The following is a 26,308-nucleotide window of genomic DNA, read 5'->3' as shown; positions in this document are numbered from 1 at the left end:
TGAAAGACCCCCTAAGCTGATTCTTACCAGCTTAGGTTAAAAACTTCCTCAAGGTACAAACTTTGCCTTGTCCTTGAACCCTATGCTGCCACCACCAAGTGTGTTAAAAAAAGAACAGGGAAAGAGCCCACTTGGAGACGTCTTCCCCCAAAATATCCCCCCAAGCCCTACACCCCCTTTCCTGGGGAAGGCTTGATAAAAATCCTCACCAATTTACATAGGTGAACACAGACCCAAACCCTTGGATCTTAAGAACAATGAAAAAGCAATCAGGATCTTAAAAGAAGAATTTTAATTAAATAAAAAGTAAAAGAATCATCTCTGTAAAATCAGGATGGTAAATACCTTACATGGTAATCAGATTCAAAACATAGAGAATCCGTCTAGGCAAACCTTAAGTTACAAAAAGAGGAATATACATTCCATTCAGCACAACCTGTTTTACCAGCCATTTAACAAAAGGAAATCTAATGCATTTTTAGCTAGATTACTTACTAACTTAACAGAAGTTCTGAAGAGCGTTCCTGATCTGTTCCTGGCAAAAGCATCACACAGACAGACAGACCCTTTGTTTCCTCCCCTCCCTGCCCAGCTTTGAAAGTAACTTGTTTCCTCATTGGTCATTTTGGTCAGGTGCCAGCGAGGTTATCTTAACTTCTTAACCCTTTACAGGTGAAAGGGTTTTACCTCTGGCCAGGAGGGATTTTATAGTTCTGTATACAGAAAGGTGGTTATTCTTCCCTTTATTTTTATGACATAAACAGCAAACGGCAAGGGCCCTATTCTCATTTACTGATTGTGGCCCCTTTACTCTGCCAGAGGGGCATAAAAGGGCCTTTGAGTATATGACAATAAGGCCACCGGTTTTTAAGGCACACCCCTGCTGTACGTCATCGTTCTATAACCTAACAGATCCACCACCAAATCAGGAGTAATAATAATAGCAGGGAACCAAAATCAAATGCACCACTACCCCATGTCTGGGAAAAGGTTCTGTTGTGATGTCCTGGTTAGTGATACAGAATCTAAACTGCATATACTAGAGTAGCATAGAGTAGCATAAATCTCTGAACCTAGGACATCAGTCTGGAAGGGGACTCCTGGTTCATCAAGTTCAGTCCTCTGCTATGGTAGGCGACCACATCATATAATCCCATTCACAAATTTTTCAAGCTTCATCTTAAAACTAGTTAGGTTGTTTGCCCCTGTAACTCCCATTGGGAGGCTGTTCCAGAACTTCACTCCTCTGATAGTTAGATACCTTCTTCTCATTTCCAGCCTGAATGTATTAATGATCAGTTTATACCCACCTGATCTTGTGCCAACATTGTCCTTTAGCTTAAATAGCTCTTCACCCTCCCTGGTGTTTAACTCTCTTTTATATATTTATACAGAGCAATCATATCCCCTTTCAGCCAAGCTCTTTCACTCTCCTCCTCTCCTCCTCTCCAGAGGCTAAACAAACTAAGCTCTGTCAGTCTCCTGATTGATTGACTGATGATTACAAAATAATTCGATTTGATATTTAAAACAAAAACGTTATATTGGCCCCTCCTTCCTGGGGTTATGTGTATGAACATGCAGTGCTTGTGGGTCGATGGCTAGGTGATATTCAGAGGATTCGGCATGCAAATGGGTCATAAATTTAGCAGAGTTTAATCTGACCGCAGATTTAGGTTAAACACCCAGACTTCTTTTTTTTTTTAGAGAAGAATTTGTTTGACTTTCTCCTTTGTGGTGGATTCACCTCCTTTAGGGCTTAGTTCTGACCTCAGATCTTCATGTTCAAAGTACCAACAAGGGGAAACAGTGTGTGAGAGATTAGCAGCAGCCTCTTCTCAAAGGACGAGAAGCTTTGATTTTTAACTCCCCAAGGCTCCTTTCTTTTCCCCATGAGCTTATCCAGTCATATCTGTGCCCCTTTGATGATTCCTCTCCATGGCAGTAACATGTCTACCAGGTTTTGAAAATCTAGATCAAAGTGCATGAGGGAACTTTTAGTATGCAGCAGCATACAGCACTGCAGCAGCAGTGTCCACTTGGACACTGAGGTTATGTCAGCACTACGAGCTAGGGGTGTGATTCCCTGCTTGCATACACATAGCTCTCATTGTGGTAGTGTGAGTATAAACAGTAGTGTAGTGGCAGTAGCGTGACCAATGGTGGTGGCAGCCAGGCCAAATGCGAAACCACCTGAAACTTTTGGGTACATACTTGGCATAGCCAAGTCATGCTGTCACTGCAAGTGCTACTACAGCTACATCATGATTTCTACTTGCAGTACCTCGACTAGACCTTGTATGTGAGTATGTGTACATGAGCTAGAAATCAGACCCCTCATTTGTAGTGTAGCCATAGCGCATGGCTGGCTGGAGCAGGGTAGGTTTACGCCTCGGCTTGCTGCGTACTAAGTGGTCATGAAGAAAAGCCCTGAGATGTGCAAAGATACTTGAGTCTTCCTAAAGAGGCAGTAGGACAGGTATGTCTGTCATATGTACCTGTGTTCATGAGAACCAGGAAGAAGGGCTAAAACGGTGAGGTTTTTCTTAGCTGTACCCTCCAGTTATTGCATGCTCCTATTTGCATCATGGGAACACTTCACAAGCACAGCATTATGTACAGACATTTGCTGCAATAAGCAATCATAGAATCATAGATGATTAGGGTTGGAAGAGACCTCAGGAGGTCATCTAGTCCAACCACCTGCTCAAAGCAGGACCAACATCAACTAAATCATCCCAGCCAGGGCTTTGTCAAACCAGGCCTTAAAAACCTCCAAGGATGGAGATTCCACCACAGCCTAGGTAACCCATTCCAGTGCTTCACCACCCTCCTAGTGAAAATGTTTCCTAATATCTAACCTAGACCTCCCCCATTGCTCCTTGTTCTGTCATCTGCCACCACTGAAAACAGCTGAGCTCCATCCTCTTTGGAACCCTGCTTCAGGTAGTTGAAGGCTGCTATCAAATCCCTCCTCACTCTTCTCTTCTGCAGACTAAATAAGCCCAGTTCCCTCAGCCTCGCCTCATAAGTCATGTGCCCAGACCCCTGATCATTTTCGTTGCCCTCCACTAGACTCTCTCCAATTTGTCCACATCCTTTCTGTAGTGGGGGCCCAAACCTGGACACAGTACTCCAGATGTGGCCTCACCAATGTAAATGAGCCTCCTCTATATGAATAGAGAATTGCCCAGCTTGCCTGTGATTTTTACCTCTCTTTCAACTGAAACTGGTCCAGTTGCGAACAACAGCATGTGAGGACATCATGTACATTGATGATACGCTTTGGAACTCTGGGTCCATCAAACACAAATACTTACATTCATCATCCATTCACTTTTTATGCTGTGACAGGTGAGATGTGAGTGATGCTTATCACTTAACCCACACAACTCCGTACAAATGACTGATACAGCATACTGCAAATAGTCTTAGTTTTATCTATCCGTCAAGACCTCCATGGATGAAAACACAACTGAATGGAAGCTGCTTCTATAAAATGTCAGAGGAGACTGCAGCATTTGTAACATGTTATATTTCTCAGTAAAGTGAAAGGCATGTCGCACTTTGCTTTTTTCAGTGGAGGCATGTCAACTAGTCTGTGGCACGCAGCAGCCAGACAAGCAGCTTGTTATATCACTTCACTGCGAGGGATGCTTCAAAATGCTGCCACCCGGACTACAAAATGTTGCAAGATCTAGTTGTCAGGACAGTAATATCTCATCCATTTATAACTGGTGACTGCAACAGTTGAAAGTGGGACAAATATATATATTCCCAAACACAAATGTTTTGTTAAGATAATAAAGGGTTTAATTTAAAATCTATTTTAAATAGAATGTAGCAGCTATTAAAATATAAATATAGTCTCTCTCTCATAACCTTCTGTGAACCAAGGGATTAGACAAACAGTTCTAAAAGGAGCTAAATGCCAGCCAGGAGAGCCTCAGTTAAGGTTCCAGCAGCTTCCTCTGGTTCCTGGTCCAAGCAAGTCTTTTACTTGGGGGCCAGATTTTCACAGTTGTTTCACAGATTTTCACAGGTGCAAGAAGGAGGACCAAGAAGCCTGGGAAGCAGCAAGGCACAAGTGCAATTCCAGTACACCACTAGGGATCAAGACACCCCAAGAAGCAGGGACGAGGTGAGGACACCCCCCCATTCCGCTCCCTCTACACTAGCCTGCAGAGCAGGAGGAAGCATATTGCATGCCTGAGCAGCAGTCGACATGCTCCCTCTGAGTTCCGGGAAGCTCCCCAAGGGATTCTGCCTCCCAGAAGCAGAATGCTTCCTGGAGCCCTCCTTGTGGCTCTTGACCATCCCAAGGGCCTGTTCCGCTCACTCAGCTGTCAAACCTTCCTCTTCCTCCCTAACAAGCACCCCAGAATGAAATCTGACCAGCCATCAAGCCCTCTTCTAGTAACAGCCCCCACCAATTCTCAGAGGTCAATTCACTTTGCCTGAAGGCCACCTTCCTCGTTGTCATCCAGCTCAATGACAAACTATCGAAACCTCCTCTCTGTAAAGCCAAGCTTCCTGATCCCCTTCCTAGCTGCAGAACTATGCCTGTCTGGTCAGAGTCAATACAAGTCTCATCCCAATAGGTCAACCTTTCTCTACATGTGACAATCATCCTGCCCAGCCATTTTGTTCCCAGAGTTAACTAATGCAGCATGTTACAGAGGAGTGCACCCATTATGTTACCTATCTATGGAGACTTTACTTTTGTTCTTGTTTTCCATAACTTAAAAACAAAACATTTTAGACAATGTGTATGATTTCTGTTTTAATCCTTCTCCTGTTTGCTCACAATATCAGCTGACACACTGACAATCTTCTGGGTATGCTTCGAATCTCGGCTTGATTCCAGAAAGAACGAGATACCTGCACTTAAAATATACACTGTGTAGGGCTACATTTTTGAAAATGCACCCACACTGCATGTGCACAGCAGACAGCCACATGCAAACTGGGTAATTTCTCATTCAATTTGCAGTTTCCCAGGGTTTCATTTGCAGCTGCACATTTAGCTAGTTAGTTTGTTTGCACAATCATGATTTTCATGTTCAGCAGACTGTGGAACACACAACTGACTGTAGTCTAAAATCATCGATAAAAGGCAGTGCACACTAACGTGGTAGGTAGTGGCATATGTTAGAGGGCTTTCCCTTCACCCTCTCCCCTAGTTCGTCTCATGTAGACAGAAAGCAGAAGACCAGAACTCCGAAGTGCAGACCATGCAGTGTTTATTGGGGTTCATTTAGAAGCAAGCATATTCCAAAGCCCTTCACACCAGTCGGGCTTATCACTATACACAGATAGAGTCTGCTCCCCAGTGTTCTGTTGCCAGCTCTGATGCCACAGAGCATGTACCCCATGTCCCTCTTCCCAGTTCTGACGCTTGCCTGTGTCCCTGTTCCCCGTTCCCTATTTCCTGTTCCCATTCCCCCCCACTTAGCAAACATAATTCCAATTTCCCTCCCCCCCCTTCCTGTTTGACCCCACTTTATATAGTAATATTCTCAGCTATACCTTAACCAATAATTTTACTGAAACTTAACTAACCAATCCTAACATATTGTAACATAATTCTCTAACCAATTATATCCCACTACCCTAATTAATTTACACCTAGCAAAATTAATTATACAGCGGACAGAAACAACTAGAGAACCAGAAAGATTAACAATGGAAAAGTGGGGGCCATAAAGATCAAACAATACAGAAATGAGGGTTTCACAACCACAACCACTGATAAGTGATTTCTTGCCAAACAGGATGCTATCAAACTAAGTTTTCTTTAACCATCTTAAGATCTGTTTTTTATCTGGTGGTGATGGGTACTATCAGAACAGGATCGTCTTCCTAACAGCCCAATACCACCTTATTTCACCTTAGACTGGTTTGGGATGTGAGCATGTGACCGTACGCTTCCCAGCTTATGGCTGCCCCTGCTGCTAGCCAAAGTCCTTAGTCTAAGAACAAGGCCTCAGACTATCCTAGTGAGAGAAGGCCCATACACAGGCAGACTTGTGATTTTGATTCTTTGTTTTATACCTCTGTAACTAGCTAGGTGATAAAAATACACCAACGTTCTTAAAGTATAGGCCTTTACAGGCAGGCCTGAATATTTATATTCTAAGAGGATATAGTGTGAGCTTTCTCCCAAGTAAAGTTAAATCACATTCTTGACTTCCTACCCAGTTACAGACATTGTGTGTGACACAAATTTCTGGCCATGTTAATCATGGGATTTGATATGCACATGAGCTGCAACTGGCCAACAGTCTTCCAAAACATCGGCTGAAGGTGGTGGTTCTAGCTCTCCAGAATTCTAATTCTGTTATTTTAGAGGCTTCTGAAAGAGAACAAAACACACACAATTTGTGACTACTACATGGGCTCAAGGTGCAACTAAAAGGCAGACATACTGAACACAAATTATGCTGACTCCCATTGAGCAGAAGAAATTATTATAAGCTCCATGGTCCTTTGTCACATGTTTGAGATGGCTACGAAGGAAGAACAAATAATGTTTAGTTGGGTTTTAAGTATACAGTGCACCAGAATTTTCTGGACTATAACTAAAAGAGGTCAGTAGGGGAGCATGCTTGGCTTTTCAGAAACATTATTGAGAATTTATCCTGATTTTGACACCTGACTTTAACAAATGGCACCCATTCCTTGCTGAAAGTCTTCTGTCATATAAGCGTTGTACATTTGAAAAAAGAAGAAACTGTATATGGCAAAACTACACCAATTACTCTGAGTAATCAAAGCACTGCACATCATACAGATATTTTTCTCTCACTAGCAATGATTAAGATATCTGCTTTCTGCACTGTATCCTCGGTTTTATTTGTATTATGGTAGCACCGACAAGCCCCAAAGAAAACCAGGGCCCCATTGTGTTAGGTGCTGTACAGCTACTAAGAGACAGCCCCTGCCCTGAGGAGCCTGCAAACTACATAGATAAGACAAGCGGTGAAAGAGAGAAAATATTATCTCTATTTTGTAAATGGGGATCAGAGGCATTACGAGATAAAGTGGTTTGCTCGACGTCAAAGAGGAAAATAAATAAAGCTAGGAATTGGACCCGGTGTTCTCTGCCCTAAGCACTAAGCTATCCTGTCCCTCAGTCTTCACTCTCATACCACACCTTCATGATATTTGTACTGGGGGCCCTTCCGGCATGAGCTGAGCCCTCAGCATTCTCCAGAAATGAACCCTAAAATAAATGTTAAATCTTAGTGCCACTTTGCTGATGTCTTCTATGACCTGCTGTGGGATTTTGTTGCTTTGTTAGTGACTGCAGACCTGCTTCACTGGGTCAGCCTGCTGCTCACTTTCATCTTCTGCATTCATTTCTATTCCTTCAACAATATACTGGGAGATTTGCTTTACATTTTCAGTTTGAAGAAAAGAAAGTATCCCGAGAGCTCTCATATGGGAAAACACCTGTGTACAGTAATCACCATTCCAAGGCTGACTTTTGCCAAGACAATTTGAGATGCTGCCACTTTTTTCTTCCTCTTTGGAAATGGGAGGGAGGAAATAATAATAGGAAATAAACAGCAGGAAATAAACTAGGTAGTAATTCTTGGCTAACGCTGACTTTTTAACAGTTAACCTCTTTGTTCTGTATGTCTTCCTCACATCTTCATTTAAATCAACCAGTTTTTCCAGTATATAGTGTAGTGCCTGCATGGCAAATATTTCTTAAATCAAGATAATAAAATGCAACATCATCACATTTTATTATGGGGAGTGTCTCACACAAGCTGCATGCTGAAATGCTTTACAGAGAGAAACAATAATGGCTGAGTTACAGAATGAAAAACAGTTGACACAGAAAAGGAATAAGTTTTATAGGAAAGAGCATACAGAGATACAATGCAAGCAGATGGAGAGCCAGGGAAACGGAGTGATGCAGGGAGGTTGTTCCAGATGGCAGGAGCAGCAGAAGAGAAGGCTGTCACTCCAACAGTGGTTAGCTTGTGCTATGGGACATAGATGATGGTACTAGATGAGCAGAGGAAACGTGTGGGGGTGAGTAGAGTATGATATAATCCATGAGGAAAGCAAGTCTATGGAGGCTTTAACAAGGATGGAAATTTTGACTTTTCTCTGGAAATTAATGGGGAGTCATGGAGTTGTTTGACAATGTGGGTAAATTGTAAAATCTAGAATAGCACTACTGTTGTCGGGAGATGTAAATGGGACAGAGATGTACAAACCTGCAAAAAAACCTACTCCCGAATGAAATCAAAACTCAGCAGCCAGACAACTTTCACAGAGACATTAGCTTCCAGAAATGACACAGAGCTGTTGTAGGAAATTAAGTCAACATGGAAGTTGTTTTTATAACTTGCAGAGGAAATTGGTGTCAAATTATATGTGGCATAGTCTAATGTGCTTTAGAGTAACAAGGAAGTATTTTCTTACTCACACATGGAATGGACACAGTGTAAGACTTGGGTATTGACATCAGCTGAGGAAGGGGGCTCTGATGCAGAACTTTCAGACTTTCTTATAAGCCTGACACCTGCTTCCTTGACCAGCTGCCTGGAAAAACACACTTCAGTGTTTTTTTTCTAAGTTGAGGAAGGAAGTCTATACTACTTCACTTTCCCCGGGGAAATCACTAACTGGCAGAGTATCTGTCAACACTGTACTTTAGCACTGTATTATACAAGAAAATGTCATAATGTCAGAAATCTTCTTGAGTCAAAAGAAAGGTCTAACTGTAGGCTTTTTGAAAGGGTACAGAGATTATCTTCTCTCCCAAAAGGGACTAGTAATGGAGACTTTGGAAGGGAACAAAATGCAGCTAAAGCAAAGATTTGGTAATACAGAGTTTAACATTTTTTGTGGGGAAAAAAAAATCCTTGAACTCTTATTGAAAATAGCTCTCTATTCCTTCCTAAGAAAATATTTCAGTTATTCAGGAATAGAGTGTACCAAAGAGAGACCTCAACCTAACGAGTATATCTTTAAAGTAAACACTCTTATAGGAAGGCATTGGAATTTTGAAACACTGGAGTAGGGTGATTTTAAAAAATCACCTTGGGACAAATTTAATCATGGAATTTTGCCCGAATAAAGACTGAAGACTGTGTTTGTAAATTCTGTAGCAACAGCTGCTAGTGCCACTCAGTTAAAGAGCCTGCCAGTGTTTCTATTATCAATGGCTGGCTTCAGATACATAGCACCTCACTGTAAAAATTCAATCTGGTGTGAAAGGGAGCAACTTCATTTTTCTTTAAACAAACATTATTTTCTTGTTTTAAAGTTGTCCTGTACTGGCCTTAATAAAGAGCACTACAAAGTTCTTATGAACAGCAGAATTAGTGAATATAGTTAGCAGGCATTACAGGGCTGTAGGAAATGGGGTTGCTTTTCTCTTGTTTGCTGCAGCTTCATGATCATCAACTTCCCAGCGTCACCAGGTTGCTGTGCTGGAGTGTCACAGAATGCAGGAGTCTTTCTGCAGAAATTAGGTCCAACTCGCTGTGGGCTATACAAAATCTTGGGTATAACACAAGGGCTGAGTGAATAGCTGTGACCAAAATCTGTACTAGGTTCATATATTTTTAAGGCCGGAAAGGACCACTGTGATCATCTAGTCTGACCTCCTGCATAACACAGGCCTTAGGACAAAATTAATTCCTGTTTGCACTAAAGCATGTCTGTTTGAAAAATACCCAGTCTTGATTTTAAAATTTCCTGTCATGAGGAACCCACCACGACCCTTGGTAAATTGTTCCAATGGTTAATTACCCTCCCTGTGACGTTCCCCTCTGGTGTTATCTGGACTGGTGATCTGCTAGGCCACTTCAATCCTTCACTCTGGAAGCCAGCCTTACGCTGCTCTGCCGTGAGAACCCCCACTCCTGGGCTGTTCATGCACAGCCTTGGCATGTAAGCTGCGAGCAAATGACACTAGCCAATATCTCCGGTCCCAGACATAACCCTAGGAACCTCCATCTTGCAGTGTCCAGTTAAGCCCGCTAGACACTGCAAGCTTATATGAGTTCGTCAATTTAACAAAGAAATTGATTGTACCAGGCTTGTTATCCCAAGGGGAACCTCTGACATGCTTCAAACCAAACACACTGCTTCAGGTAGAACAAATATATTAAACTATGAAAGATAGATTTTAAGTGATTATAAGTCAAAGCATAACAAGTCAGATTTGGTCCAATGAAATAAAAACAAAACACATTCTAAGCTGATCTTAACATTTTCAATGCCCTTACAAACTTAGATGCTTCTCACCACAGGCTGGCTGGTTGCTTTTCAGCCAGGCTCTCCCCTTTGATCAGTGCTTCAGTCGCTTGGTGTGGTATCTGTAGATGTACATGGAAGATGGAGAGAGCATGGCAAATGTCTCTCTCTTTTATCATGTCCTTTCTTCCCTCTTGGCTTTGTCCCCCTCCCCTTCAGAGTCAGGTGAGCATTACCTCATTGCAGTTCCAAACTGACCAAAAGAAGGGGGGGTGACTTACTCGAGAGTCTAACAGATTCTTTTGTTGCTGCCTAGGCCAGCATCTTTTGTTCCTGTGAGGCTGGGCTGGGTTTGTCCCATACCTGCCCTGTGAACTGCCTCTCTGCTCTTGGAGAGTTTTTGTCTGGGCTTGCTTTAAGCCATGAGGATACATTTTCAGCCTCATAACTATATACATGAAATTATAACCTATAATATTACTATAACATTACTGTAACAATTACTATAACATCACTATAACAACCATGCTCAGTGCATCGTGAGCCTTCTGAAGACACCCAACATGACAAACTTTGCATTGGATAGTACACGATTATTTTATAAAGACAAACATGGGGGTGTAGGGTGTTCCCCCGAGGTACAGAAGTCACACTCCCTTTAAAAATGTGCCTTATTTTGAGTCTGAATTTGTAAAAGGGTTTATTGCCATTCAGACAATCTGAATGAGTTTATATAGATCATGTTGGCATCAAAGCTAGACACTTTACTGTCTCCATATAGTGTAGCACTATTTATATCTCTACAGTTCCAACAGGTATTTATTTAATGTTGCTGGTTTTTGCACACAGTGTTAAGCTGATGTTGTAGAGAATTTTCTATAAATATCTATAGTCCCCATTATTATAATATCTGAGAGCCTCATAATCATTAATATATTTATCCTAAAAACACCCCTGAGAGAAAGGGAAGTGTAATGATTTCTGTTTTACAGATGGGGAACTGAGGTAAAAAAGAGTAAATGACCTACCCAGGGTTATACAGGATGTCTGTAGCAGAAGGGGAATTGAACCATGGCATCATGGGTCTTAAGTCAGTGTTTTTAACCACAGGACCCTCCTTCCTCCTTCTTTTTGCCTGTAAAAGAGCCAGAACCGGTATATTAATATGATGGAGTGGGCTGTCGCCGAAGGTGATTGTTGATTAGCTGAAGTTTAGAGGGCGTGGGGTGAAAAACCTATAAAGCTTGTCCTAGGTTTGAAAGAATTATTTTAGCCTGGGAGATTGGCTCAGATAGAGATCATTGAAAGAGGCTTATGAAAAGTCTTACTCTAGCCAAAAAGATTTAGCTGGGGAAGCTTAGTTTAGACAGAAGTCTGTACTAGCCTGGAATGATTCTGATTAGCCTGGAGGCTCAGCCCAGGCAAATGCTTGCTCTAATTGTGGCAGTTTTCTCTTCAGCTGGGAGCTATGCTATTATGAAGATATTATACAAATCTCTGTAGCTTAAGCTATTTCAGTTCCTGTCGGATCTTAAAAAATCTGGGAGAAAACATACTTAAATTCTCCTGACTTCTGCCTTTTCCCTCTTCCTGGAAGCTGAGTCTATGATCCCCAATTTAAATGTGCTAGACCACTGTGTTAGACTCCCTGGATGGTTTTTCTATTTTTTTTTAACCTCCTAGTACTCCTAGAATATTGTTTTCAAATGTAGTTAAAACAAACATCTGCTAGAAGCATGTCAGGCTCTGCTGTAGCTTCAGATCATTTCACTGGGCATTTTTCTATGTTTCTCAAGATTGGCCAGAACCACCAAATTTTGAACCAGAACCATACTTCCCAACATTCAGGGTAGTCAGACCTCCTATTTATTAATCCAAATCCTAATTACAGTTTGTTCGAGGACACAACCTTATTTCTCAGCTCACTTAGAGTAGCTTAGAAAAACTTGGGGAAGGGGCAAAAAGAGAGAAACGGAGCTATTGTACATGCAAAACAAAATCAGTTTTAACCTTCATTTTTCTCCATTATAAATTTAAAAAAAATTCCGCTAAATTTATTTTGAAATATTATTGTTCCATACATACATCCCTCGTACACATCACCAGTGATCGCATCTAACTGCTTTTACAGGCACTGTGTCCTCGCTATTGCAAGTTCAGAAGTGTGCAGTTACCATAATATAACTTCCCACCTCTACTGATCATCCAGCCCTGCTACTAATCAACAGTTCAATAGTGTTGATAACCCAAACTAAATACCTTGTCTTCCTACGTTTACCTTCCTTATCTTGTAACTAAATCCTGCCCAATGCCAGAGGAAACAGCTGTAGCTAGATTTTTTAAAAGGGCCAGATAATTTTAGGATCCATAATTAATTCAGTAGTTTTGCACACTAATAATAAGAAAGGTCAGATCTCATGTTTCAGGGTATAAGAAGATTAGTAATGCAGTCAGGAAAGAGAAAAAAAATCCACTTTTAGAATCCTTACCCTGCAAGCCCACAAGGTCATATATGGTAGTCATACGTACTATATGTGATTGTCTCGGAAAATTGTTCACTTTGCTTTTTATGACCACACATTTACAAAATATATCATATTAGGGCATTGCAACTTTGTAGCCTACAGTATGTAAATTTAAAAGTGTAAGGGAATTGATTAGTGGGTCCAGCTATATTTCGCATTATGGAATTGTTAAAGTCTTCTACTTCTCCTCGTTGTTGCTTTGTTATTCATTAGTCTCAAGTCCTTTATGAAATACTACAGTATCTACATTAAGAGCACACAAAACTAATGCTTGCACTAGAGAAATTATGGTGTTTTGTTAATGGAATTATGGTATTCTGTGTTCTTACAACAGAATATCATGGTATTTTTTTTGTGTGTTGGAAAGCCTGAGGTCACTTTTGAAGCTTTATAAGATTTCGTTTAAGTTTAAAATGTCTCTCTTTAAGCACAGGTTTTAGAGTAGCAGCCGTGTTAGTCTGTATTCGCAAAAAGAAAAGGAGTACTTGTGGCACCTTAGAGACTAACCAATTTATTTGAGCATAAGCTTTCGTGAGCTGAGGCCAAGCTCATGAAAGCTTGTGCTCAAATAAATTTGTTAGTCTCTAAGGTGCCACAAGTACTCCTTTTCTTTAAGCACAGGCACTTGAAAATTAAAGAGATCTTTGAAGTTTCAAAATGTGAGACTCACTCAGAACTACACATGAAGTCCTTTGGAAAGGTGCAGTTTAGACATCAGAGGAATGTATAACAAGCACCTTAATGGTAAATTTTCTTTTACACATGCATGGATAGGCTGGGAACTCAATATTTTAAAGCAGAGCTTTCAAATCAATCCTCCAATTTATTTTTCTCGGTCTCTTCACTTTTTGGCCTGTTCTTCATATTGTAACTCTTGTTCAGACTTGAACAGTAATGGATTTCCAGCTTTGGAAAGAAGAGTCAATTTCCATCAGTGCACAGATGAGGCTTATATATCTCTAATATTGATGTGAAAAGACTGCCAAGAATATTATGCCAGGCAGCAAAATAAATCACATTTTTGGCAGATAAATAGCAAAATAAACATCCATAAGCTGTGGATAATACCACGCAATTGGCTTTGTGCATCTTTTACTGCCTATGCCCCCCTAATTAGGAAATGAAGTCCAATAAGTACTTGAGAGCAGAGACTTTGCTGGAAAACAGGGGAAACAATGTGACTGTGGGTGCAGAATAGTACAAAGCACTAGAGAATGTGAATAAAAATACTAGAGGATGGCAAATGGAACACCCTGGACAAGGATTCTTAAGGGTAGTCTGTAGAAGACAGATACATCTACAAAGGAGACTATCTGAATGAGATCTGAAAAAAGGCATCTCTATAGCCTACTCTGTAACAGACGCACAGATTGACTCAGCATAAATTAATCTATGCTTGTTTCCTAGTCATACCATATATAATTCCTGGGTCATATCATGTTGCAATAACAGGAGAGATCCATTGTTCTGTGTGGTTCACTAATGTTTCTTCTTTGCCCTGCCTCATTAATTAATCCCTCTATGAATAAACAAAGGCAGCCTCTTTTAATTGCAGCTGTAAGAAACAAGTGCGAGCACTATACTTGAAGAAGCTATAGAAATCACTGAGCAGCCTGAGGCTTACTACTTACAGTACAATGCTCCAAGGCACCAGTCTTTCACAAAATCCCACAGTGATATTACCATGTATTGTGACTGGGTTTTTTAAATCAGATAATACTACTACTGGTAGCAGGTGAGTCAGAGTCTGCAGTTTGTTACTACTTAATGCCTCTGAGTTTATCAGTCTTAGCCAGTCTGGCAATTGCTAAATGATCAATAATAACTAGCTCTTATACAGTGCTTTTTACCTCAAAGTGCTTTACAAAGAAGGTCAGTATCGTTTCCCCCATTTTACAGAAGGGAAACTGAGGCACAAGGCAGGAAGTGACTTCCCCAAGTTCAAAGCAAAGCAGTGGCAAAGCCAGAAATAAAACCCAGATTTAGTGAGTCCCAATCCAGTGTTCTATCCACTAGGAAACACTGCCTGTCTGGATACCTTGGAACAGGGTGTGTTTCTCAACTTGTCCTAGGATAATTATTAGCTAATTCTCAAACTGATCTGGATTTTTTTTTATGAACATCTTTCTTATTTTTAACACAATCTGCATTTTTTTAATTGCAACGTTAAGGTGCATTGCACAGCCCAGTTGTAGGTCAGTCCAGACACACTAGCAGAGCTGCAACAATGAACAGCTTTTGCAGCCTCCCAGCTCCTTCAATAAGCTCCACTACCAGCAAACTAAGCCAGCCTTTGCAGTGTCTCAAAGCTACCCCCCTCTTCTTACTTTGGAGGAGCAAGAGACGTAAAAGAGAATCTCAGCTTTTATTTCAATAAAAGTTTCTAGCCTTTTCTTTGGAAAGATAGCCTGGAGAATGTGAACCATTGCAAATCAACATGAGCTGATCACAAGAGTTGAAAGCTTGTCGCTGATTGTTCCTATGGACCACAGGCTATTCAAACTCCCCCCTACAAGCCACCAAGAGCTAGACTTGGAGATCTGACCAAAAAAACCCCCATAGCTATATGTCTCTAGATGTTTGAGAAGACCCCAGATTAAGTTCAGTTGTAGGGGAGTGCTATTCTCCCCATATGAGGAGTTGAGGCACAGAACAACTAAGTGACATACCCAAGGTCACACAGGGAATAGGGAACCTAAGTCTCCTGAGTTGCGTCCTAGCCCCTGAGCCATCCTTCCTCTCTATTCCATTTAACCACTTCCAATAGCTTGGAAAGCTAATAGCTGCACACTGTTGCCCACAACCAAGATTGTTTTGCCCCACATTTCCTTTTAACTTCCATTCCCCTCAGGAATGAGGATCCCAGCATTTCTATTACTGGAATTGTAGGCACTATTAGTAGGAAGCACATTTACTTTAGCTGTACATGTAGAGTTAGCAGCTTGTCCTCTCAGTCGTGGTGTTACAGATTTGTAGCACCCTTTGGTATGGGATTTCTTCTGGTTTGCGTGTCTTCTGTTTTCGGCCATGTGAAGGTATGAGGTACTGATCTGTGATAAAGGTTTTATTTCATTCAAGGAACTTTAAGTAAAAAAGAGTCCTGGGCAAATAGCATATAGATGTATAAACGTCCCTTGAATATTCATTTGAATTTTTTGAATGAATTCATATTACCTATATTCTGACTCATAGGTGTTCACCTTTCATGACTGTGTGAGTTTTACTAGGTCAAATGCTTGTGGAAAATTCATTTTAACTTTGAAAATTAGGCACCTCTGGGCTTCCTGCATCAGTTATGAAAGTAAAAAGTTTGCTTGAGTCCCAGCACCTAATTGCTTGAGCCCCGGCACCTCTTCCATTACAAATTCAGTACAGCATCCATATAGCACATAAGCATGTACTTACTTTAAGCATGTTCTTGAGTCCCATTGACTTTACTGTAATTTAAACATGCGCTTTGTTGAATCAGGGTCTCAATCAGGAAACAAATAACCTACAGCGTAACTCATTTGACTAGTCACAACTGAACAACACAGAGCAACATTTGAACTGCTGTTATACAATTTTTTTAAATTGAATTATTTCAAATAAAGATTATTCAAGAAAATCACAATCTGTCTGGATAGTCCACAAAAAGAAAAAGTGATAATATTTGCAAAGTATTTATTCTTGCAAAAACTATATACAAGTCCATCAATAGATGAGTTCTTGTTTACATATCCCATTTTTTAGTGCCTTAAAGCTCTATTAAAACAATGTAGATTGTTTTTAATATTACAGAAAATTATCACTCAATGGAAAATTAAAATGACCTAAAGAATTTGTGGCAGAGTTCAAAATTATACCCTAATGAGTGGGCAGGATGTCACACATGACATGGATACATAATTAGTATAAAGAATCCAGAAAATAATTGAGTGATTTGTCATAAATTAAATAGAATTAAAGCAACAATGGGTTTATGATGATTATAATGTAGCACAACATATGTATATATATATACATACATATAAAATATATATATTTTCCTTTGTTCAGCATCACATTTCTATCACCAAAGCAGCATCAGAACAAAGATCATCAAATTGTGAGACTCTGTCCTCCTGGAAAGAAACATCCTTGGAAAAAACAGTAATTTCAAACAATAAGAAGCATCTAAACATTGTTTAAGTGAGTTGGTGAAAATGTCACCAACAAGTAGTATGACTAAGGCAATGATATGTATCTTGTGGCATAAGATGCCAACTGAAATGTGTGAAAACCATCCTCTTTCCTCTCTTCTCTCTTGTTTATTTAATGAAATGTATTAAATATAGTTTTCAGAAAAGAACAGATTTACATAGCACCTTGACTGCAGTATCATTAGCTGGGTAAAATGATACAGGCAATCCGTCTTTGTGTTTCACAGCAAAAATAATCAGCTTCTTGAGGTCAGGAGGAAATTTCCCCCATTGTATAACGCTAAACAAGTAGGTCCAATGTGCAGGTTTTAAATTTCCCCTTGTAGCATCTGAGGCTCATTTAAAAGTTTACAATTATGACTGTCAGTCATCTATAAAGTACACCTATCGCTATGGTGACTAAGCACTAAAGCCAGAATGTTCAGAAGTGCTCAGCACCCAAAATCATGGCTGGATTTCCCAAATAGTTCAGGACATTGACAATACATTTTCCATAGGTTCATAGATTCCAAGACCAGAAGGGATCTCTGTGATCGTCTAGTCCAGTGGTCACCAACCAGTCGATCCTAGATGATCTCCCAGTCGATCGCAATCGGGGCAGTTGCTAAGGCAGGCTCCCTGCCTGCCCTGACCCCACAACACTCCCAGAAGCAGCCAGGGTGACCCCAGGGGTAGGGGTCTCCCTCCACACCCTGCTCCTCCCTGCAAACACTTCTCCCACAGATCCCGTTGGCCAGGAATGGGGAGCTGTGGCCAACGGGAGCTGCAGGGGTGGTGCTTGCAGAGAGGGGCAGTGCGTAGAGCTACGTGCCCCTCTCCCCCCTCTCTGGGGACAACAGGGGTGCGCTGGCCCCTTCTGGGAGCAGCATGGGGCCAGGGTAAGCCGGGAGCCTGCCTTAGCAGCAGCCATGCTGCTCTGCCAACCAGGAGCTGCCAGAGGTAAGTGCTGCCTGGCAGTAGGCTGCACCCCAATCCCCAGCCCTGAGCCTCCTCCCAGAGCCAGCATCCTATACCCTCTCCTGTACTGAAACCCCCTTCTGCACCTCAAGCCCCATCCCTGAACCCGCTCCCAGAGCCAGCACCCCCACCCCCTCCTGCAACCCAATACTCTGCCCTCAGCCCGGATCAAATTAGTGCGACAGTGCATATCCATAGTAGCCCTCACTCACCAGTCACTCCAGTGTTTCAAATAAATAGTGAGGACACATGGGACAGAATTTTCAAAAGACCTCGGCTCACATACTTGGCATGTGAAAAACCTGCAGGATTTCTTCCAGCTTTTAAAAGTTAATTGAAATATGAATTAGGGCTGTGAATTAATCGGAGTTAACTCACATGATTAACTCAATAAAATTAGCAAAAAGAACGAGGAGTACTTGTGGCACCTTAGAGACTAACAAATTTATTTGGGCATAGGCTTTCATGGGCTAGAACCCACTTCATTAGATGCATGGAGTGAAAAATACAGTAGGAAGATATATATACACACACAGAGCAGTGGCTTAGCTAGGTGGAGCGAACAGGGGCAGCGGACATAAAAAAAGGTGCCACCCACTCGTACTCACCGAGCGGTGCTCCAGGTCCTCAACGGCACTGAAGGCCCCTGCCGCCGAAATGCTGCCGAGGACCTGGAGTGAGCGAAGGCCCCTGCTGAGCCAGAACGCGTGAAGGCCCGTGCTGCCGAGGAGCCAGAGCGCGTGAAGGCCTGCACCGCCGAAGACCTGGAGTGCCGCCGGGTGAGTAAAAATTTTAAAAGGCACCTATAAATTTAAAAGGCACCACTTGTGCTCAGAGGGGGAGCGGCTGCTCCCCCCCTACTCCCCCTTCCCCAGCTACGCTACTGCTACGGAGAACATGAAAAGATGGGCGTTTCCTTACCAACTCTAACAAGACAAATCAATTACAGTGGGCTATTATCAGCAGGAGGAAAAATCACTTTTATAGTGGTAATCAGGATGGCCCATTTCAAACAGTTGACAAGAAGATGTGAGTAACAGTAGGGGAAAAAATTAGCATGGGGAAATAGTTTTTAGTTTGTGTAATGACCCATTCACTCCCAGTCTTTATTCAGGCCTAATTTGATGGTGTCCAGTTTGCAAATTAATTCCAGTTCTGCAGTTTCTTGTTGGAGTCTGGTTTTGAAGTTTTTTTGTTGAAGAATTGCCACTTTTAGGTCTGTAATTAAGTGTCCAGGGAGGTTGAAGTGTTCTCCGACTGGATTTGAATGTTATAATTCTTGATGTCTGATTTGTGTCCATTTATTCTTTTGTGTAGAGACTGTTCGGTTTGGCCAATGTACATGGCAGAGGGGCATTGCTGGCACATAATGGCGTATATCACATTGGTAGATGTGCAGGTGAATGAGCCCCTGATGGTGTGGCTGATGTGGTTAGGTCCTATGATGGTGTCCCGTGAATAGATATGTGGACAGAGTTGGCAATTAATTAAATTAATTGTGATTTAAAAATAACCATGAGTAATCACACTTTTAATTACACTGTTAAACAATAGAATACCAATTGAAATTTATTAAATTTTTGGATGTTTTTCTACATTTTCAAATATATTGATTTCAATTACAGCACAGAATACAAAGTGTACAGTGCTCACTTTATATTATTTTTATTACAAATATTTGCACTGTAAAAGTGATAAAAGCAAAAGTATTTTTCAGTGCACCTCATACAAGTACTGTAGTTTAAGCTCTTTATTATGAAAGTGCAACTTACTAATGTCGATATTTTTGTTACATAAACTACACTCAAAAACAAAACAATGTAATACTTTAGAGCCTACAAGTCCACTCAGCCAATCACTCAGACAAATAAGTTTGTTTACATTTATGGGACATAATGCTGCCCACTTATTATTTAACTGAAAGTGAGAACTGGCGTTTGCATGGCAGTTTTGTAGCCGGATTGCAAGGTATTTACGTGCCAGATATGCTAAACATTCGTATGCCCTTTCATACTTCGGCCACCATTCCAGAGGACATGATTCCATGCTGATGAGGCTCGTTAAAAAAAAAAAAAGTGTTAATTAAATTTGTGACTGAACTCCTTGGGGAACAATTGCATGTCTCCTGCTCTGCTTGCATTCTGCCATATATTTCATGTTACAGCAGTCTCGAATGATGACCCAGCACATGTTGTTCATTTTAAGAACACTTTCACTGGAGATTTGACAAAACACAAAGAAGGTACCAATGTGAGATTTCTAAAGATAGCTACAGCACTCAACCCAAGATTTAAGAATCTGAAGTGCCTTCCAAAATCTGAGAGGGACGAGGTGTGGAGAATGCTTTCAGAAGAATTATAAAAGCAACACTCCGAAGCGAAAACTACAGAACCCGAACCACCAAAAAAGAAAATCAACCTTCTGTTGGTGGCATCTGACTCAGATAATGAAAATGAATGTGCATCGGTCCGCTCCACTTTGGATCGCTATCGAGCGGAACCTGTCATTGGCATGGACGCATTTCCTCTGGAATGGTGGCTGAAGCATGAAGGGACATATGAATCTTTAGTGCATCTGGCATATAAATATCCTCTGACGCCGGCTACAACAGTGCCATGCGAACACCTGTTCTTACTTTCAGGTGACACTGTAAACAAGAAGTGGGCAGCATTATCTCCTGCAAATGAAAACAAACTTGTTTGAGCGATTGGCTGAACCAGAAGTAGGACTGCGTGGACTTGTAGGCTGTAAAGTTTTACATTATTTTATTTTTGAATGCAGTTATTTTTGGTACATAATTCTACATTTGTAAGTTCAACTTTCATGATAAAGATATTGCACTACAGTACTTGTATTAGGTATATTGAAAAATACTATCTTTTGTTTTTTACACTGCAAATATTCGTAATAAAAATAATAATATAAAGTGAGCACTATACACTTTGTATTCTGTGTTGTAATTGAGATCAATATATTTGAAAATGTAAAAAATATCAAAAATATATAAATAAATTGTATTGTATTATTGTTTGGTGGTGTGATTGATCATGCAATTAATCACAATTAATTTTTTTAATTGCATGACAGCCCCAATATGAATGTGAAGAGAAACTGGCAAGTTTTGCCCAGCTGGAATAGTGACTCAATCACAACTTGACAGTGTGACTTGAGCAGCTGGGTTACTCTTACTTTGGTCATCTGTGTTCTTGCCCTGAAGTTACCACAACCCCGTCCCATTGTATCCTGTTCTTCCAGGGAGGCTGCACATGAGACAGCATATCATGTGTGAGGATGTCCTCATGGCCAGAGTGACTGACACCTGACACTGTTAGTAAATGTTTATTCCGCTCTTGTTTCCAAGTTTATTACAGAAGCAACTTCAAAGGTTACACTGATGTTTTGGCTCATTCTTCTATTTAAAGCCCTTGTTCTCGAAATGAGGTCTTCCCTCACATCCTGATTGCATGTGTGATGTATTTAAAGATACTCTATTGTTTTTATTATTTTAATGGTTGATCCTTTGAAGATATTATTGTTCAGGGTAAATTTTCTCTTGTTGATTATCTTTCAGTTGAGCCATTTGGCAGGTTTAGGAGCTAACCAATAGAAGTATAGTGTGCAATATATTTGCATGGGTATCATTAATCACTCAGCAGTCAGGGCTAAAACTGAATTAGAAAAGCAAGACTTGCACTAAAAATGCAATATCTGCCAGATTAACAGATCACTTGTCGACCAAAATGAGCTAAAGGAATCCAGGGTTAATGTTGCATTTGAAATAAAATTAAGGAACGGGGATGAGGGTATGTGTGTGTGTTGCAGTTGAGCAATACTCTTATGGTGAAAGGTGCTAGTGGCTTGAACAGTAGGGATCACCGATGTATAAGCACTCAAGATGTACCTTCCCAGAGAAAGAATTAAAGTTGCCAGGGAGTCCAATGTTCCCTCTAATTTTTCCCATACATGTGCGGAATGAATTTTGCTATGTTCACCAATATGGAGGTGATGTGTGGCAGGTGTGGGGTCGGAGTGTGGGAGGGGCCTCAGGGTTGGGGCAGAGAGTTGGGGTGTGGGAGGTGAGGGCGCCAGCTGGGAGTGCGGGCTCTGGGGTGGGGCCAGGGATGAGGGGTTTGAGTCCCTACAGCCCTCTCTCCCTGCAGCAGCACCTGGGCTGGGGGAGAGAATCTCTTTCCACCACAGCAGCTCTGGGGCTGGGGCTGGGGCCCGGGGAGAGTTGCCTCTCCCCCGGAGCCCCAGAGCTGGGAGGGAGAGGCATGTCTCCTCCCTGTGCCGCAGCCCCGGGGCTGAGGGAGTTAAGTGCATGGACCTTGGTGGCTTCCTGTGTGGCCACGCAGGTGCACACCTTGGAGGGAACTTAGGCAGTGACCACATGCATTACAGGTACAGTGTGAGTTAAAGCATTCTCCTTGCATGGCCTGCACTCTCAAACTTTTCTGAGGTTCCTCTACTGCAGAGCAGATGCACAAAAAGGAAGGTGAGTTGCCAGGCCCCATTTGGATTGCATGTCGTCCAAAGTGAGGAGCTTTAAGCAAAGGGGTTGCCCTGGTGTAAAATTCAGGAGCTGGGGAAGGAAGGGGAAGCTGTGTGTTAACCAGTGAGATCTGAGTGGAAGTTCAAGAGGGGGAGAGACTTGGCAGAGTTGCTCCTTGGTGAAAGGGCAGTGGGGCCTTGGCTGAGGTTCCTGAAGAACAGTATTGCCTGTGCTCGCTTTCCAAGAATCAGGACTTATGTACATTTAGTAAATAAAGAAATGACACTAATACAATACACTGACTCTGCCTCACTGACTTCTGCTCCAGTCAGGAAACTGACTCGTAAGCCCCTAATCTGCTAATGCCAGACAAAGTGGCAACAATACAAATCAGGATCCCCCTACATCCATTGTGTAGCACCCTAAACAATTCATCCAACTTCAAAAATCCTGATCCCCACCCAAACCTCCCCCTTCAAAATGGCTAACTACTGTCCCTTGTTAGTATTTTTGGCACATCAGAGTACCCCATCACAGGTATGCCTAAACAGTCTGGCACAGGCACTGATGGGATGAAGTACCAAACCCCTGCTAACAATTAGGGGACAGCTGTTACAGCCAGAACAATTGGGATACCACCATCAAGAGATGGCTGCCAATCAGAGAAAACAGGCAATAGAGTATGACAGGTCAGCCAAGAACCTACTGGCCCTGGAAACAGGGCATTTCTGTGAGGATCCAGCTATTAGAGAGACACCAGAAGGAGTTGACTAAAGGAATCATCAGGGATGAAATGGCACCCCAGTCAGAAGAGGAGACTATGCAAGGGGGACAAGTGATCCAAAGGAACAGGAGATATTTATGAGCCTGCAGACACAACACCTAGAGAGAGCCTACAGAGATCCTCACAGAATGCAGAGACAAACATCTGGAGACCAATCCCACAGGGATGAAGGAGACTCCACAGACAGAGCGTCTCACAGACAGGTGACAGGGAGACAGAGATGACCACACCAGGAGTGACCCATCTGTTGAGGAGATCAAACTATCTCAAAGACGGTGTAACCAGCTAAGTCTGTGGTAAAGATGAGACTCAAACTTGGCAATGTGCGAGCAACCTGTGAGCAAAGGGACTTAGAGTGAAACCTAGACATCAATTATTTGTTTTTAATCTTTATATTGATTTTTTTAAATAGGGAAGATGTTTCATGGAACTGAAGTCAGAGGGCCCATGTTCCTTGGAGGGACTGTTATTGATGGGATACCAAGAAAACAGAATGCAGAGAAGTGCACTGTAGAGTTGCTGTCTCTGTGATACAAAAAAGTAGGACATCCGGGATGTTCCTGAGCCCATAAAACTGGACAGCTGGAATTGTGTACTGACCACCCTTACAGATTTCCTGGAATAGATACCTAAGCCCTGGTGTACATGGGGTGGGGTGGGGTGGGGTGGGGGGGGGTCGATTTAAGGTACGCAACTTCAGCTATGAGAATAGTGTAGCTGAAGTCGACGTGCCCCCTAGATTGACTTACCATGATGTCTTCACGGCGGTGAGTCGACTGCCGCTGCTCCCCCATTGACTCCGCTTGCACCTCTCATGGCACTGGAGTTCCGGAGTTGACAGGAGAGCGCTTGGGGATCGATTTATCGCGTCTAGACTAGACGCGATAAATCGACCCCGATATATCGATTGCTACCCACCGATCCGGCGGGTAGTGTAGACCTACCTTAAGAAAAGGGACAGGTGGCAGTGTATACTGAGCATGCTTGTAGATTACCCAGGACAGCTACCTCAAAACAAGGTTGATTTTGGACAGGTGTCAACCCTGGTGCACAGGGTTTAATAAAGTTCCACATGTTGAACTTGACCTGCATTCAGTTTCACTCTTTGCTAATGAAATAACCCTCACATGTGATCAGCTTATACTCTGAAGCATAAGGTTTGGTTGCTCTCAACTAGCTGGCGTAACAATAAATATTACTGATTGTGAAATTATCCAGACAAAGCATTTAATGTGACCTCTCTCAGCAAATTCCTCTGGTTGACAGTGTGCATGGGAATGACTAATTCCTTTAAGCTGTCCTGAATTTATGGCCATTAACTTAGTCATGTGATCTCTTAGTAATTTCTGTTATGGGAACGCTTAAAAAGGAAAAAAGGGAAGGGACTTTTCTGCAGTTACTATAGTTTTAAGTATGCTGACTACCCCAACTAAGGCCCCTCTAACTCTTTTCAAAGCTTTTCTTTCCCCTTGGTTCTCCCATCCCTTGGTCATGCTTCTGCAGTACTGGAAGCCTCTTTCCTTCTTTTGTTTATGCTCTGGGGAGACAGGGAGAGTGGTTTTATGGCTAAGGCCAAATAGAAACGACAGTGCAATTTCCATGCCCAGCCACTGGCGCTATATGGCTGCCCTCCTTTTAACACTGATCACAGTGCTCTAGTGAGTTCTCAAGAGGTTTCACCACCACACTGCATATTTCACTCACTTCCTCCTTTTGCAGTGGGAGGAGTAGAAGTCCCCTCTCTGTCCCACTAGTACCCAAGTATGTCCCTTCTTGTTTGCTCCTTTAAATCTAGAAAAGTAACAAAAAATATCATGGCAAATGTATGGAAATTAGTGAGTGGAATTTAGGAGTTATTTGATTAGAGGAGATCAGAGCAGTAGTATACTGATGGCATGGCTTTCCCTTTTATCCACCCAGGAGCTCCTCTCCTCCAATGAGATTACCTCTCCTTTCTTCTATAGGTACTTAAGTAAAATCTTTTTTAGAGGTGCTCTGAGTACCAGCTTGTTTCCAGAAATCCAGTAGGCTGGAAACACCCTCACAGTGTTAGGAAACTGTTCCGAAATAACATTTCTTGGCAGTGAGTGGAAGGTCCATAAAATTCGTCAACGTAATAAAACAAAGTAATTAAAGTGCCACACTGGGTTGGCTCTTTTTGATGTTGAGCAATTGCATAATAAACAGTGTCATAAACAGGCACTCAAATCTGGGCTTTTGTGCCTTTTCATGGCTTAATTCTCATTAATTATCAACCTGACTTCTTTAGTTAGAGAAGTCACTACCTGATGCTTCATAATTTGCTGAGATAAAAGGCAGTAAAGGATAAGCTCACCATTGTGAACAGGAGTCAGACACGTGGAATATCATGTTCCTCCTATGGCACATTCAAGATTTTGTTTCCAATTCATTTTTTAATTTCTTCAACCCCCTCCCTCAGTAACAATATGCTCTGGGCTCTATTGTGTCTTGCAGGCACAGTATCCTCTTGGGTGCGGTGATAAGTCCTGCAGCCTCAGGGGAGCTCCCTGCCCCAGGCAGGGAGATCTGAGATGGGTGTGGCAGCTTCAAACTCCCTTTGTGAAGAAGCAGTTTGTGTTCCTCATTGTGCCAACACCCTGCCCCCTCCATCCCTCCCACTTCGGAAAGTCTAGCCTTGACAATTGCACTAACCATACAATTTTCTGCAATCAAGGAAGTGCAAAGGTTTCCACTGCTGCTGTGCCCATCCCCTGTGCAAAGGGTAAGGTTCTTTGTACGTTCATGCTAGGCTTTCCCTATGTATTTTAAATGTGTCATTGTTGTTAGTTGTGCCATAGGTGTACATGGTACTTTGCAAACAATTAAAGGACATGGTTCCTGCCCTGAAGAACTCACCTGTGTCTACAAATGGACTAAGGGTGAGATTCCCAGCACACATAGATGTACTCTCTCTGGCTCTCATTGAGCTAGTACGCTAGAAATATTAGAGTAGCTGAGATAGCACAGGGAGTGGAAGCAGTGGCAAGAGCTAGTCACCCCAAGTACCTATCCACAGGGTGCCAGGCAGGTTTGTACTTGGCACAGCTAGTCCGCGCTGTGGCTCCAGCTACCCGTGTTACCCTGGCTACATTACTAGTTTTAGCATGCTAGCTCCATAAGAACG

At 42.0% G+C, this 26,308-nt stretch overlaps 1 long non-coding RNA gene across 5 annotated transcripts in view; it reads right to left on the bottom strand.

Annotated features, from left to right (window-relative positions):
• The window catches only part of LOC141988129 (uncharacterized), a 55,435-nt gene that overhangs the window by 5,871 nt on the left and 23,256 nt on the right, over window positions 1-26,308 (bottom strand). The window contains exons 4-5 of one of the 5 annotated variants that reach the window (XR_012639664.1): window positions 11,253-11,359; window positions 5,550-6,355 (exon numbers count right to left, since the gene is read on the bottom strand). This is a non-coding gene — a long non-coding RNA (uncharacterized LOC141988129). Of the gene's footprint in view, window positions 1-5,549; window positions 6,356-10,275; window positions 10,478-11,252; window positions 11,360-26,308 lie in introns of those variants that run through there. The other 4 variants (XR_012639661.1, XR_012639662.1, XR_012639663.1 and 1 more) reach the window with 4 other exon arrangements.

Source organism: Natator depressus, chromosome 5, assembly GCF_965152275.1.
Source record: "Natator depressus isolate rNatDep1 chromosome 5, rNatDep2.hap1, whole genome shotgun sequence".
Taxonomy (NCBI): Eukaryota; Metazoa; Chordata; order Testudines; family Cheloniidae; genus Natator; species Natator depressus.
Note: the sequence above shows the minus strand (reverse complement) of the source record. Positions and strands in the feature narration are given on the sequence as shown.